Genomic DNA, 14,473 nt, shown 5'->3' with positions numbered 1-14,473 from the left:
GTGTGGGGCAACGTTATTTTTAAAACGATAGGATTTATATCACAGTGATCTCAAATTTATTATTGAAGTATTTATTACTAATTCATTTCACAATTAGGTTTTTGGAGTATAACAACTATAGTGTATGTTATTTGTAACTTCGAAAGGGAGTAAACAGCGCAACCGTTTTGCGTCGGTTCTTGAAAATAAGATAATTGATTATGTAAGCAAAATTGCGCTTAGACACCACAGACTCTCGTGAAAACAGGCGAAAAGTGAATGTAAACTCACTGCTTACCCGTTCAAAGAAAAACAAGAGAAATATTATCTTATGTATATTTTTCAGTGAAAACTGTGTGGGTTACAAGAACTTTAGATTTTCTAACCCTTTACATTTGTTATCTTAAGATATTCAAATCAGGGAGCGAATTAATTTGCATCAATACTTCATCGAGTGTTATCTTAATGTATCGAACTTTGCTCCTATTGAGAGTTGAACTAATTTATTGAAACGTTGTTTATTGATTTTGTTATTATTGTTATTTAATGGAAATGTTCTATGGAATATTTTTTAAGCTATTTTATAAGACTTACACTGGCTATATTTTCAGTTAATTTCCGTGTTGAAATAGTCATCACATCACATAACATCAACAGCCTAATAGTCGACACTGCTGACTAAAGCCTCTTCTCACACGTGGAGATGGTTTGAGCATTTATCACGACGCATGCTCAATGCGGGTTGGCGATTTTAAACTTATAATAATAATTAGACATTATAAGTTCAGGTTGGGATCACGATGTTTTCCTTCACCGATTTGTCAGTGGTGTCTAAATAATCTTGGAAAGTACATGTAACTCGGAAAAAAATATACATATTGGTACTTGTCTTTGGTAGGTTTTGAACCTGAATCCTTATGCATGAGAAGTGGGCGTTTTAAGCCTCCTGCCCTTTACGACATCTAGAAATAGAGATGCTAATGTTATATTTTTTTGAGATCCAGAACTTAGCTAATCATACTCAGTTCCTAACTTTATGATGGTATGTATTTTTTATTACAAAGTGTTAATAAGTATTTTATTTACATACTATCGTATGTCATTTTGTATACATCTATCTTGAACGTCTTTACATTGTTTGTGTTGTAGTTTGTTCTTTTCAAGGTGACAGCCACGAAATGGTGGAGCAAAACTTGTGTTTAGCCAATCAAAATTAAGTTTAAAGTCAATAGGCGCAGGTGAGAAGTTCGATTAAAACTCCCCATCTGAACACTTTAACTAATAAACTTCGAGAAACGTCTAATTTCAGACTTGTCTCTTCCGCCAGATTGTACAAATATGACCATGTTGCCAAAAAACTGAGAGACAGGCTAAAATCAATCCTATTCATTCCTGCATAAAGTCTATTGTCATTTTTGTCGAGTGAATTTGGAAAGTTGGTTTTGGTTAACAAAATTTGTAGAATAAGTTAAGCATTATAATTATTAAATAGATCACTGTGAGACTGTAGGTACAGTGAGAGGCAAAAGTTTAATGGTATTGTTAATTTATTGCGCGCACGCTGAACTTAGGGCACCGCGCCTAGATCATTTTGCAAGTTTCTCATAAGTAGGTCGTGAATTTTTGTCTCTTCAACTAAGACCTGTAGGAAAATAGGTCAACGTTTTCAGGAATTCGTGTTAACAGCTTAGTTTTGTACCTTTCATGTTGAAACTTAAAAGCAATATGTAATGTAATTTTTAGGGAAAACGTGATACGATTTTGATTGTATTTGTAATAGGAACAACTGATGTTATAAATATACAATTTTTCGACTCGATTGTGAGGATTTTTGTGCTACTACTACAATTATTGTATTTACGCAAAATATGGCTCAGAGTTTAAGACGCCCGCTTCTCATGCATGAAAATGCCGGTGCGAAGCCTACCAAAGGCAAGTACCAATGGGAAAAACCTTCTAAGATTATTTAGATACCATTGACTAACGGTGGAGGAAAACGTCGTAAGAAAACCTGGGCTTATATTTTTTGATTATAAGTTTGATATCGCCAACCCGCTTGACCAAGCATGGTGATTAATGCTCCAACTTTCTCAGTGCAAGAAGAGGCCTTTAGTCAGCAGTGGCTACTTTTAGCGTGTTAAAGACTACAATATTGTTAGCAGTAGCTAAGGGAAACAGCTGAATTTAAGCGGTTAATTAGACTGACATCGAAATTCCAACACAGAAACGTCCAATAATTACAACACCCTGTTCATTCATTACACAGCAATTTTCCCTTAACCCTCTAAACAGCGCGTACAAAATGTCTAACATAATACTAAGAAACAAAATGCCTTTGAAATATCCCACATTCTTCAAATGACCGCTTGAGAACGCCGGGGTCATAAAGCAGGAGAAATATCTACATTATCCTGCACTCATGTAAAATAGACCTTAGGTATGTTGTTTGTTCGCTAAATTGTTTGGATAGACGTACATTCTTGTGAGCTTTTGAGATTATTAGGATTTTTCTTTTGTGACAATACATGTAGTATGTATCACGTGTACAATGTGTCAATTTATTAGAAATTTTATCTTTATTTTGATTCTAGCTTCTGTCAATAGCTTCGTCTGCGTTTTCGTGGGATAAAAGTTTTTTTTTTATGGTATAAGCCGCTAAACGATCCGATGGATCACCTCATGGTAACTTATCGCCGCCGCCCATGGACGCCCGAAACACCAGAGAAGTTACAAGTGCGTTGTCGGCCTTTTGCGAGTTAAGAAATAATGGGTTGTTGGAGAATGAGAAATTGGGAAGATTGGGATGGCGGCTGACACAACAAAAAACAACGTAAGTCTTGTTTCACGTCGGTTTTCTGTGAGGCCGTGGTATCACTTCGGTCGAGCCAGCCCATTCGTGCCGACGCATGGCTTATTTAAACACAACAAATATTCAATACTACCCAAAATTCAATACTATACCTCACCTATAAACCTTAAATCTCTACAATAAAAAGTAAAAGCTTCAATAGTTCAGCAACCTTTACTAAAGGGCCAATACTAGTAACAAATTGTAAGGCCTAACTACATCCCTTTAAGAGATACGCCTAATTAATGCCTTTTTTTTTTTTTTTTTAGGGTGGAAAATCATCCAATGACTTCTCCCGCCTTGGGCGAGGCGAGAGGGAGTGTCAGACTCTTACTGACTAAAAACCACCCCGTTCCTACTCCTGCCCGTCGAGCCGGAGCCCCGGTAAACCCGCTAGGTTGTCCGCAGCTCCGGATTAGGCATCAGCCCTACTGGGCCCCATCTGTGGTGGTCTGATGGCTCTTTGAGGCGCGCGCAGAACGCGACGCGCCGCACGCACGGGTCTGGTTCTGGTCGGGCGGCGAGCTACCCTTGCTCGTCGTCCGCAGACCCGCACTTACGGTGGCCGGAGATCGTCGCGCGATCCCCGACGCCCGGAGTGTCTCTCGCGACGGCTGGGGCGTGAAGAGGTTCTTTCTCTCACGCGCCCCGCCTCCTCCTTAGCTAGCATGACTGCTTCGCAGAAGGAGGAGACGGCATCCCAGTCCCCCTCGCTCCGCACCATGGCTTGTATCAGTGCCGGACGCGAGAGGGCGCCGTCGCACGCCTAATTAATGCCTTGTGGGGTTATCTTATGTTAGACCGCTAACCGACCGACGGATTCTTAGATAGCCAGCCATTAACCATACATTATGCTACCTTTGCAGGTGAAAGGTAAGATAAAAAAAATAGGTTTAGGGTCAGGTGGGGTAAGTGAAACATACTTTACTTGTATTTTAACATAACGGCATCTGACGCAGTAATGCGACGATCAATTTCAGTTGCATTTCTTGCACAGTACTCTCCTTTAACCAATGATTCATGGAGTTATGACAAACAGCTCTTTAGTCTTACCATAAGCGAGAAAACAATCAATATTTTCAGACTATGGTTTTGTTTCACTTGCCCCTGGAAAGGGGTAAGTGAAACAAACGTCAGAAATATAGTTAAATGTTGTATTTATGCAACGGTTATCTGACTAAGGCAACAATTCAGAATTTCTTTCTCTAATGTCTATATTCTACAATCAATATAAGGCTTAGTTTTAGAAAAGAAAACAAAAAACGTATTTTGGGGTAAGTGAAACATAGTTACCATGGTCAGATGTCTCAAACATTTGTGTAAAATTTAAAACAGAAATTATAGATAGTGAAATCAAAAACAAAATAAAAATAAATTTCTTTACTGACTTAACAGTTTGCTTACAATTACGGAAACAAGCATCAGACACCGCACAGTGTGTAATTTCCATAATCTAAAGGGACAAAAGTCTGGAACCCAAACTGTACAAATTTACTACGAGATAAAATGTATTGAATGAAATTTAAAGACATTGTCAAGGTTTCAGACATATATTGTAACCATATTATTAACATATAACACAGCATATATTTCAATATATGTATAAAAAAAAACTAAAAAAAATAAAACAATATCAAAACTTCAAATCAGAAGTACCATGAAGACCTTAAACAGGAAGAAATTCAGTCAGAATACTGAAATTCTTCAAAGTCGCTATTAGTATCAGAATCTTAATTTTCTGACTGAATTTCTTCGTGTTCAATGTCAATAGTACTCATTTGTAAAAGTTCACAGACTTCAGGAGTCATTTGGCTACATCTAGTTTTGGGAGCGGCACGTAAGCTTGCAATGTAGTGGTCTGATGTCATTAGTATCCGATTTATTAAGTCTGTGTTCGTGTCCACTCTTTCTACGAGATATTTGTGAAGGCAATCTGAAAATAAAAAAAGTATAAGAATTTCGCAAATAAAATTTAGACACAAATAGTAAATTTATGATTACCAACATTTTTAATCACGTAAAAATGTTTGTGATTTCTGATACGGGGGAAGTTAAACATATGTTTCTCTTTCCCCGTGTATTAAGTTTCACTTACCCCACTTAACACTTTTTTAGGTTTAGTTTTTACCAAAGCCAAAAATTAATTATCCGTAGGAATTATCGAAATATAATCATTGGACTAGAAAGTACATACTTTTTACTCAGTACTTACCATTAGGTACATTTAAAACACTTATTTTTAAACTTTCACGAAAGCCGAAAATATCACACCTCCAACTCGTGTTTTGACAACTGACAGTTGAAAAAAATCTTTTTTGTTTATTGGTGTAGAAAATGATAATAGCGACTTCTATGTTTTATCAATAAAACCACATCGCCATTCTGTTTTACCGACTAAGCGCGAAATATCGATACACTTGTTAGTAATATAGTTATGAATGAGTGTTTCAGTTCCCCCTGAGTTTCACTTACCCCACCTGACCCTAATTGTTATTTTTTTAGTCTTATACTCTTAGTGTGCTTTTCTATTAGATATGTGCTATATAGCTATGTTACGAAGATGTAAAAGTAAAAGTTAAACTGTGAAACTATGTGACCGTTTCCACTGATACTAAGCTATGTAGCTGTACGAGGAAAATGCGCAGCTTCATAGCACGCATCTTTCCATGTAAAAACATATCTTAGCTGAGTCTGTTTTTAACAGTGCTATGCTACGTGTACCACCCTTAGGTTGTATTATTAGCTGCGGACTAACAGGAGTAGGAATGGGTGGTTTTTAATCACTAAGAGTCTGACACATCCTCTCGCATCACCCAAGGCGGAAAAAGTCATTTGATAATTTTCCCTAAAATAAAACTATACATTTTAAACTACATCAACATCAGTATTATTTTTTTATTCCACCACGCAAAACAAATTATCTCAAACTTTAAAAGAATATTATTATCAATATCGTTTAAGAGAATCTGTTGTCGTTTGGAGATTTGGCGATCGCCTTACATTGGTAATACCATAATATTGTCTCAGGCTTCGTGCTAATCCCCAGAAATCCCCAGTTTCAAGAGTTTCCCCGTGTAATCCTGTAAAGTCACTCGACTATTAATTGAAGTGTTTGTTCCAAGATTAAGGAAATATTTTAAATAATAATGAAGGTTCAGCGTTTTGGAAGGGGATGGGACTGTGAGGTAATTTTTGGAGGGAGATTTTTATGTACTGGTTTATTTTTGGAGAAATTGTAGTATTTTTTGGTTAGTTGCTTATTTTATGTGTAATGCAATGTGGAGAGTTTGTTGTAACAAATCTTCATTATGTATTTATGAATTGAAAACAGTATATAGGTATTTATAATTGAAACAATGAGCTAATACAACGTTTTACTATTGTTGATATTTTTAATTAGCCACTCAGACATTGCAACATACTTTATAATATAAAGTATCATTAACAAAAAGCGGGTTTACCGAGGCTCCGGCTCGACGGGCAGGAGTAGGAACGGGGTGGTTTTTACTTTTAGTCAGCGGTTACCTAAAAATTAACGCATTAATTAATATTTTTCTAAGAAACAATTAGCTAAGCAAAGCTTTGTACATTCGTTCATGTGTAAACATCTTGTTGCAAGCACAGGTTGCAAGATTCGTTTTAAGATCATAGAGGTTTGTGTTTAATTAAAAGATGAGAAGAGTGTACTCTTCCATTTTTAGGTTTCAGTAAATAATTTGGTTGTTATTTTGATGAAGTCTAAGCATGCTTTTCCACAAGAGATGTGCTTTTATTGTGAATGCGTTTGACTTCCACCAATCGTATTTATTGGTACACATAAGTACTGGTGAAAACTGACGCAGCTAAGATAAGTTTAAAAAAAACTGAGACATAAAACAATTACAAAAATCAATAGTTTTTACCTATAAAATGCATTTATCTTATTAAAATTCAAATTGGTAAAAAATACTCCATTGCACGTGGCGGTGCATAATTTTTTATTTCAATAATATCATTATAATTTAAGACTTTAAATACATTTTTTTAAAGGCATTCTTATTACTTATTACAATAAGTAAATTTTAGCATTCCTTTAGTGAGATTATTGTATAAATTATAATGGGATTTAGTAGCAACATAGTAGCATCTGGTATACGATCCGTTTTGTAGGAGATTAGTTCAGGACATCTGTGTCCTTTAGGTATTATTTAATTTTAAATTCTGAAATTATATTATCATAAAACTTTGTTGAATATATCTTTAACTTTAAGTTCATTTTAATAAAGTTAGTTTTGGAATAACGGAATCTATCTTAGACCTCATTGGCCTTACACTAAGTCATAAATTAAAATATCTCCTGTTTGAGACTTATGTAACTCTGTGTGTCATAAATAACTTAACCGCCGTACTCAAAGTCATTTAATGATTACTTAACCCAAACAATTGTTTTCGGTACAAAATCCTTACTAAGGAATAGCTTAATGTATTGCTGATAATACTAATTGAAAACGCAAACACAATTATGTTTTTCTTATCAGTTAGTTTATTAAAATAAGTACAGCATTTTTTGCTAGCAGAGTAAATTCTAAGTAAAATAACAAAATACCGTACAAATATAACATAAACACATTTTTTAAGACAACAATCTATGCAACGAGTAAAAGCTTACCTTTTTTTGCAAATTTTAAGTGCAAACAAGAATAGTGCTTGGAAATATTTCATAAGTTACGTTTTTCTTTAAAAGATTTTTCGTTATTTTAAAGGTATGATGATAGCGTCTCATCTCTTAGTTTTAATAAAGAGCTGGTAACGACAAGAAACGAATGCTAACTCTCTCTCTCCTATCACCGAAGGTGGGAGAAGTTTCTTTCTTTTCTTACTCTTTCTATTTTCCACCCTATAAAATAAAAAAATGCTAAGGAACTCTTGTAAAAATCTCCTTCACTTTGTCTAGCCTTACTGCGTCGTAATTATATTGAGGTGAGGCTCTGTAATTAAATTTCTACCTTCTCCCGTAAGTCAAAGTGTGGTAAATAATGCATGTTAAATAAAAATGAAACATTTTTAGTTTTACATAGATATAACATGACTACGACTCGGAACTAGTAGTTTTTCTCATTATATTTACGTAAGTAAACCGTTATTTTTAGTTACTTTAGTATGTTTCACGACAGTTATTATAAAAATATCAAATGAATTGTTCACTAGAGGTTTTATTCTACACTACTTAGCTATGTTCTATGTAATTTTAGAGCAATGTGGAAATTCAGTGATATGAGTTGGAGAACGACTAGCAAATCATGCAACACATGAGCGGAATGCCTGTAGCTAAGCTAAATTCTGCTAGGTTTTGTCTAACTTACATATGTATACTACAACACTTTCATTTTCGTATTACTTACTGATGGTTATCATACGACAATTATGTTTAGGGTATGTTGAGGCGTGAATAAGAAATACTTTAAGTAAGATAAATAGTTCATATAGCAAGAAAATTGTTTCCTAGGAAAAGGAGGATCCTCCGACCAGGCGCGGTGATTGTGTCTACCCGGCTTTCTGTCCAAATGTTGTTCGTTGGGATTTTCTATCCATTTTTATTCGCATATAAACTTCATGTCTTGAATTATAAAGATTTTTACTACAAGGTTAGTGCATTGCTGGGACCATCACTATAGTGGAATACGTCACAAAAAAAGTAAATGCCAAAGCAGGACAGCATTAGCATTACTATTACCGAACTAGTGATTAAGTCTTAAAGTCCATGTTCATAAATACGCACTTCAAAAGAACTAAAGAAGTAATGCATCTACCACAAAAAGCACGTTCGTCACCTTTCTATTCTTGACGTAACAACTCTCTAAATATTTCCTTCGATCCGACAAAATCCTTACACAAACACCTACCATATTCCCAAACCCTAACAACACCATAGCATAGTGTAAATAAAACTCAAAATGAACCGTGCGTATCTATCCAAACAGCTAAAGTCAATCCTAACGAACGTAAACCCTTATATATTTTCGCACCCACACACAATTCTGAACCCTCACCTTTTAGAAAGACGAGTTAAATTCCGCTGTCAATGGTACGTCTAAGACCTCATTTCTACGTGGCAAATGGGAGTAAGGAAAGAGATCGGTCATTTGGTACCGAGACTTGGAATCGTTTGTAATGTAATCGGGTTCGGTTAAGGGTAACATCAGTGGTATTAAGTAGGCTCACTCTTTGAGTTATTGCTATGCGATATGAATTTTGAGACGATTCGGAACTTATTGTTGTAGGTCTATCGACCTTTATGACTATGTTAGACAAGGTTTTATTTTGGAAGATGAATGGACATTGTTATAGATTTTGAAATCGCAAATTCGTCATGAGTAAACGTTGTAGTGGCTCATTAATTCTGCGCCGTGTGAAAAAGTGGTTGATGATAGTTCAGTAACAATAAGTGATCATGTTTTTGAATTATTTTTTAAAGTTAAATAATAATCATTCCTTAAAGTTTGTTTTCATCTGTCATTATCGAGTAAATTAGTTAAAGTGTACTAATTTATCTGAAAGTGTTCAAAGTATTGCTTACCTTTTACCACTGTAACAATACTTAAAATCCTTAAAACAAAATACAAAAATATCAATTAAACTGCTACAAAGAAATTGAGCAAAAAATCGTTCCCGATCCAACCTCTCTTGACGGATCGGACACACATTCAAGTGGAGTTTCTCTAAAATGGCAACGATAAAATTGTCGACACAACACGAATACTTTGAAGCAAAAAATCATTCACCATAACGCTCTCAAAAACAGTGGTCAAATGCGAATCATACTCACTGAGGATACTGTACAAAAAGAAACATGGAACACTAAAAAATACTGGTCAAGCGTGAGTAAGACTTCATTCAGAATCCTGTATGAGCTGATTTTGTTCCAAAAAAAAAAAACGTTTTTAAATTTATTCCATCATTTCTGTTTACTTTTGCTATATTGTAGTGCATGTTTTATGTTCAAATTTCTGATCTAAACTCCAACAAATTGTATACTGTTAGGTTTTTTTAAAGGGGGAAAATCATCCAATGACTTCTCTTAACGCCTAGGCAGCTCTCCAATGATGCGAGAGGGAGTGTCAGACTCTTACTGACTGAAAACCACCACGTTGCCGCCATACTGCTATGAGATCACGCCGGAACTTATCCTGTTACGCATTAATCTGTCGTGTCAGCGAAGTTTCGCCCCGGCGACGCGCTTCGACGTGCAAACTGAACCGCACGCAAGCACGTTCACCTCCATATCTACGGCAGTAATCCGGAAAGGAATACTGTTATACTAAAACTGAAACAAATTTTTGCAGTACCTTCAAAGAATTGTTATCGCTCGTCATAATTATTCCTTTAGACACATATCCAGAAAAGTTATAAAATAAGGTTGCATTACCAACTTAAAACTCACCGGTCCCTAAAAACATGAACACCCATTTCTCTGTTCACACTTGCAAAATTTCAAAAAGGCTCTTATGTCACAAAAGGTGGAGGGCGATAAGAGTGATCGGTTCCCACTTGGCCGATAGCCGTTCTTGGACCGTTCCGATTTGTAATCAACATATACAAAGAAAATCGCAGTGCTTCTGTAATCTGACGTCAAACGGTCTCATTCCGTCCGACATGGCGTTGGCAAATGAACTCAACCTTTTTAGGGCCGTCAAAAGGGTAAGTGCGAAATGAGCACTACAGTCTGACGTGGATGGTTTGTTACTGGAAATGGCTGCGACAGAAATATAATAATGCAGTTTTTTGTAAGTCTCAATATTTTTATTGATATTACAATGGAAAGTGGAATGTGGACGATTTTAAAATTATCTCTAAGTTTGTTTCACCTGACTTCAATACAAGGTTTAAAGCATTAAATAAATTTACAAGAAAACTACAAAGCTAATGAGAAAGGTATTAGCAACCGTATTATATTGTACCTACTTAAGTGGAAAAAAGTTTATAGTCATTTTATCTTGATGATATTTTCTCTCTACATTCCTGCATCATCTATAAGTGTAGGAACTGTAAAACTTGTTTTTGATTAATTAAAAAAAAAAAAAAATTTGGTTCAAGTTATTCTCATAAAAAGTATAACATGTTTATGGCTGGCTACACAAGACCAGCAACTTGCCACTTATCATTATTTTAGTACGAGATTCCCTGTTGGAGGCTCGCCAAACCGGTGTGGAGATGATTTTCCGATAAACTTCATACTAGGCCCACAAAATGAATTATTGTTGACTGGTATTATTCAGTGTATAGAGCGCAGCTCCTTGGGTTTATATGTTCCAGTATATTTTTATAAATTGAGAAAAATAAGAGATATGTCCTGAAGATGACTGCCTCGTTGGCCGAGTGATTGCAAGTGCGATTGCCGGGCAAGGGGTCTCAGGTTCGATTCCCGGATCGGGCAAAGTATTGCTGGTATTTTCCGGTTTTTTCGAAAAACATCTCATTAGTAGTCTGGAACCTATTACGGGAGACTTACAACTTAAATTGTAAGAAGTGGGTGTATATTACAGTGGCATTTCATGCCATAATGTGCATCTCTGCCTTACCCTTCGGAGTTAAAAGGCCTGAGGAGACGTTCTGAAGATTATATTTAATCTGACACTTAAAATAAACTTAATCCTAAATTACTAACGACTAAAATACAACAATAAACACTCACGTTGTATTAATAAGAGGTAGTAAATCTATTACAAAAACAAATAAAAATAGTCTTTCAAGACTCTTCCAGCAAGTTCTATCTCACTATACAATTGTATATACGTATTAGCACGAACGGCTAACAGCCTCGTGTTGCGAGTGTTACAATCAAAGGCTGCGTCAGTCCCTCAGTAAGTTTGTCGCTTCATTCGTCATTCCAACAACCTCATTGGTACATCATGTCCCAAAAAGGATCCTGATTGGTTCACTAAAACCTTCTTGAATAATTACTGTTAGTAGAATGTTAATTTGTAATCGAGAACAAACAATGAAATTGGACGCTTCGTGACGCTTTTGTGAGACAAATTCATGTTTACTTATTCAGTGTTCCTGTTTAATAAGGGTTTATTTATTTTGAGTACGATCGATTAGTTTTTATGCTAAAATAGGAGTTGTAAGATAGTCACAGTTTTTTTTTTTAATAAAACCTTGCCCCACATTGGTATTTTCTCCTGTGTCGGGGGTGCGTTTACAAACATACAAGTTCACATACACAAGACACCCAGACCCGAAACAACAATTTGTGGATCACACTAAGAGTTGTTCCGTGCGGGAATCGAACCCGCTACCCGTAGCGCGGCAGCCAGTTACCCAGCCACCGCACTAACCAACCGTGCAGTCTTAAACAGTATTATTTCCAATTTAATTAAATCAACATAAGACTTTTTGATTTATTTGTTCAGTTGCGGTCATGATTGTCATGATTGTTTAGCATAGGTAGTAGGGACTCGAGTTCGATCAATGGTTGGTATACTCAGGGCTGATTGGTCAAACGTTAATCATTGGTATTCAACGCACGCCCATATTGGTGATACATCGATGACATGCTTCTGAACGATTTCACAGCAATCCGAGCATGAGGATGCTTTTCCACCAGAAATGTGCTATGTAGCTATGCTATCAAGATGTAATAGCTGAGCTGTGAAACTATATGACCGTTTCCACTGATACTAAGCCATGTCGCTGTGTGAGGAGGATGCGCGAGCTCAAGTATGCGATGTGTCAATAGTAGGGAAGCCATCCATAGCACACATTCACAGCAGGCATCCATAGCACGCATCTTTCCACCAGTGTTAAGCTATGTGTACCAATTAATATGACTGGTGAAATCCAAACGCATCCACAGCAATGTAGCATAGCACATCTCTGGTGGAAAAGCACCTTGAAACTCCCATGAATGATGAATATTTGAAAATAACACAACAAAACTAAGAATCAAGTACAAGATTCTCAAGTTTTTGAAAAATAAAACATTATTCTTTTAGCCATAGGCTTGTTTTAAAAGGGTTGAGAGACTGCGGGAAACTTTTAGATCTCAAAGTACGTAGTTTCAAAAACTAATGGAGAAGTTTTTACATAACAGAAGTTTCGATTCGATTTTAATATATTTACATATTATGTATCAAGCGCCTTCGGTCTGAAGTTCAAGCGATAATAGAATATTTTCTTGTAGTTTATGTTTATGTTAGGAAATTTTGTCCGGTAAATTTTAAGTGTGGGAGAGTCATGTTTCGGCACGAATGGGCCGGGTCGAGAGTGATACCACGTCCTCACAGAAAACCCGACGTGAAACAACGCTTGCGTTGTGTTTAGTTATGTGTGTGAGGTTATCAGAAGCCCAATGACTCCGCTTCCTAATAGTCCCAATCCCGAATCTACATTGAGTTTTAAACATTAGACAGGTAGGATATGATTAAAGAGAACAGTCTGCGACCAACTTTTTTTTTATTTTAGTTATATAATTCAAATAGGTATTTACACAAAGTAAGAACTTTTAATCGGTATCTACTTATAATAAATAATCAAAATTAAAAACTCTAACACCAACCTCACAAAATACTTACACAAAAATTATACTAATCAGATGGTATCTTCATAAAACTAAACCACTTTAACAAATAATCAAGGATCAAAATTGTTTGCCCCCTAAACAAGACATCAAAGGGTTCTTTTTAATTTTCTTCCACTTTCTTATAAAAGGCATAACGAATAGAAATTAACTCGAAACGAGATAACCCCATGATTACAAAGATCTGTTTATTTTGTGGGAAAACAAAGAACAATAATAAATTGTTTTAGTTTTTGTTGATAAAAAATGAAAAATAGGACAGTTTCGCAGATAATAAGAGAATCCAGTTTTATATCAGCACAGATCTCATAGGAATTTTGACAAAGGGAATTTTAATTGCATTAATTTGTTACTAAGAAAGTTTCGGTTTTTAATTTATCACGGAATTACAATTTTCTTGTATCAAAAGACTTAAGGTCAGGATACACATAAAATATAAGTATTTTAAATAGCATAGAAATGCATGATTTTGCTACATACCTACAACACAGGTGGGGTGACCACCTAAGTCTTATCTTTTTATTTATTGTATTATTATTTATTTATTTCCAAATACACCCAAATTTTAGGGGGAGATTGTATTCAATGTGAATACTCACATTCACAGAAAACATAATACATAATCATCTCTTAAACCTATGATAGCTTATTAGAAACGATAAGTATGTATATTACGCGATCAATAAATACCATTTAATTCCAAGTGTACACACAACTTTACAAGAGTTCTAGATAATACCTACCTAGTATTCATTCTTTGAACTATTTCCAAGGTGTCCAAGTAATTTGTTCCTATGAACTCAAGTACTAAGGCGAACCTCTTTGTAAGGTCTTTCCGACAAACAAGAATGTTCGCAGATTAATCCTCTATGCAATGACACTGCTTTACTTACATTTCATTCCTCAAAAGGAATTGAAATGCATTTCTTCGTTCTTTGATTACAAAGTGGAAGGAAAGAATTTAATATAAAATAAGATGTTTTTTCTCATTTTAAATTGTTTTTTGTTAACTTTGTAGAATCTCGTGTAAGGGTGTTTTTCCACCAGAAATGTGCTATGCTACGTTGCTGTGAATGCGTTTGGCTTCC

Source organism: Spodoptera frugiperda, chromosome 4, assembly GCF_023101765.2.
Source record: "Spodoptera frugiperda isolate SF20-4 chromosome 4, AGI-APGP_CSIRO_Sfru_2.0, whole genome shotgun sequence".
NCBI classification, from domain to species: Eukaryota; Metazoa; Arthropoda; class Insecta; order Lepidoptera; family Noctuidae; genus Spodoptera; species Spodoptera frugiperda.
The sequence above is the reverse complement of the archived record's forward strand: the minus strand, read 5'-3'. Positions refer to the sequence as shown.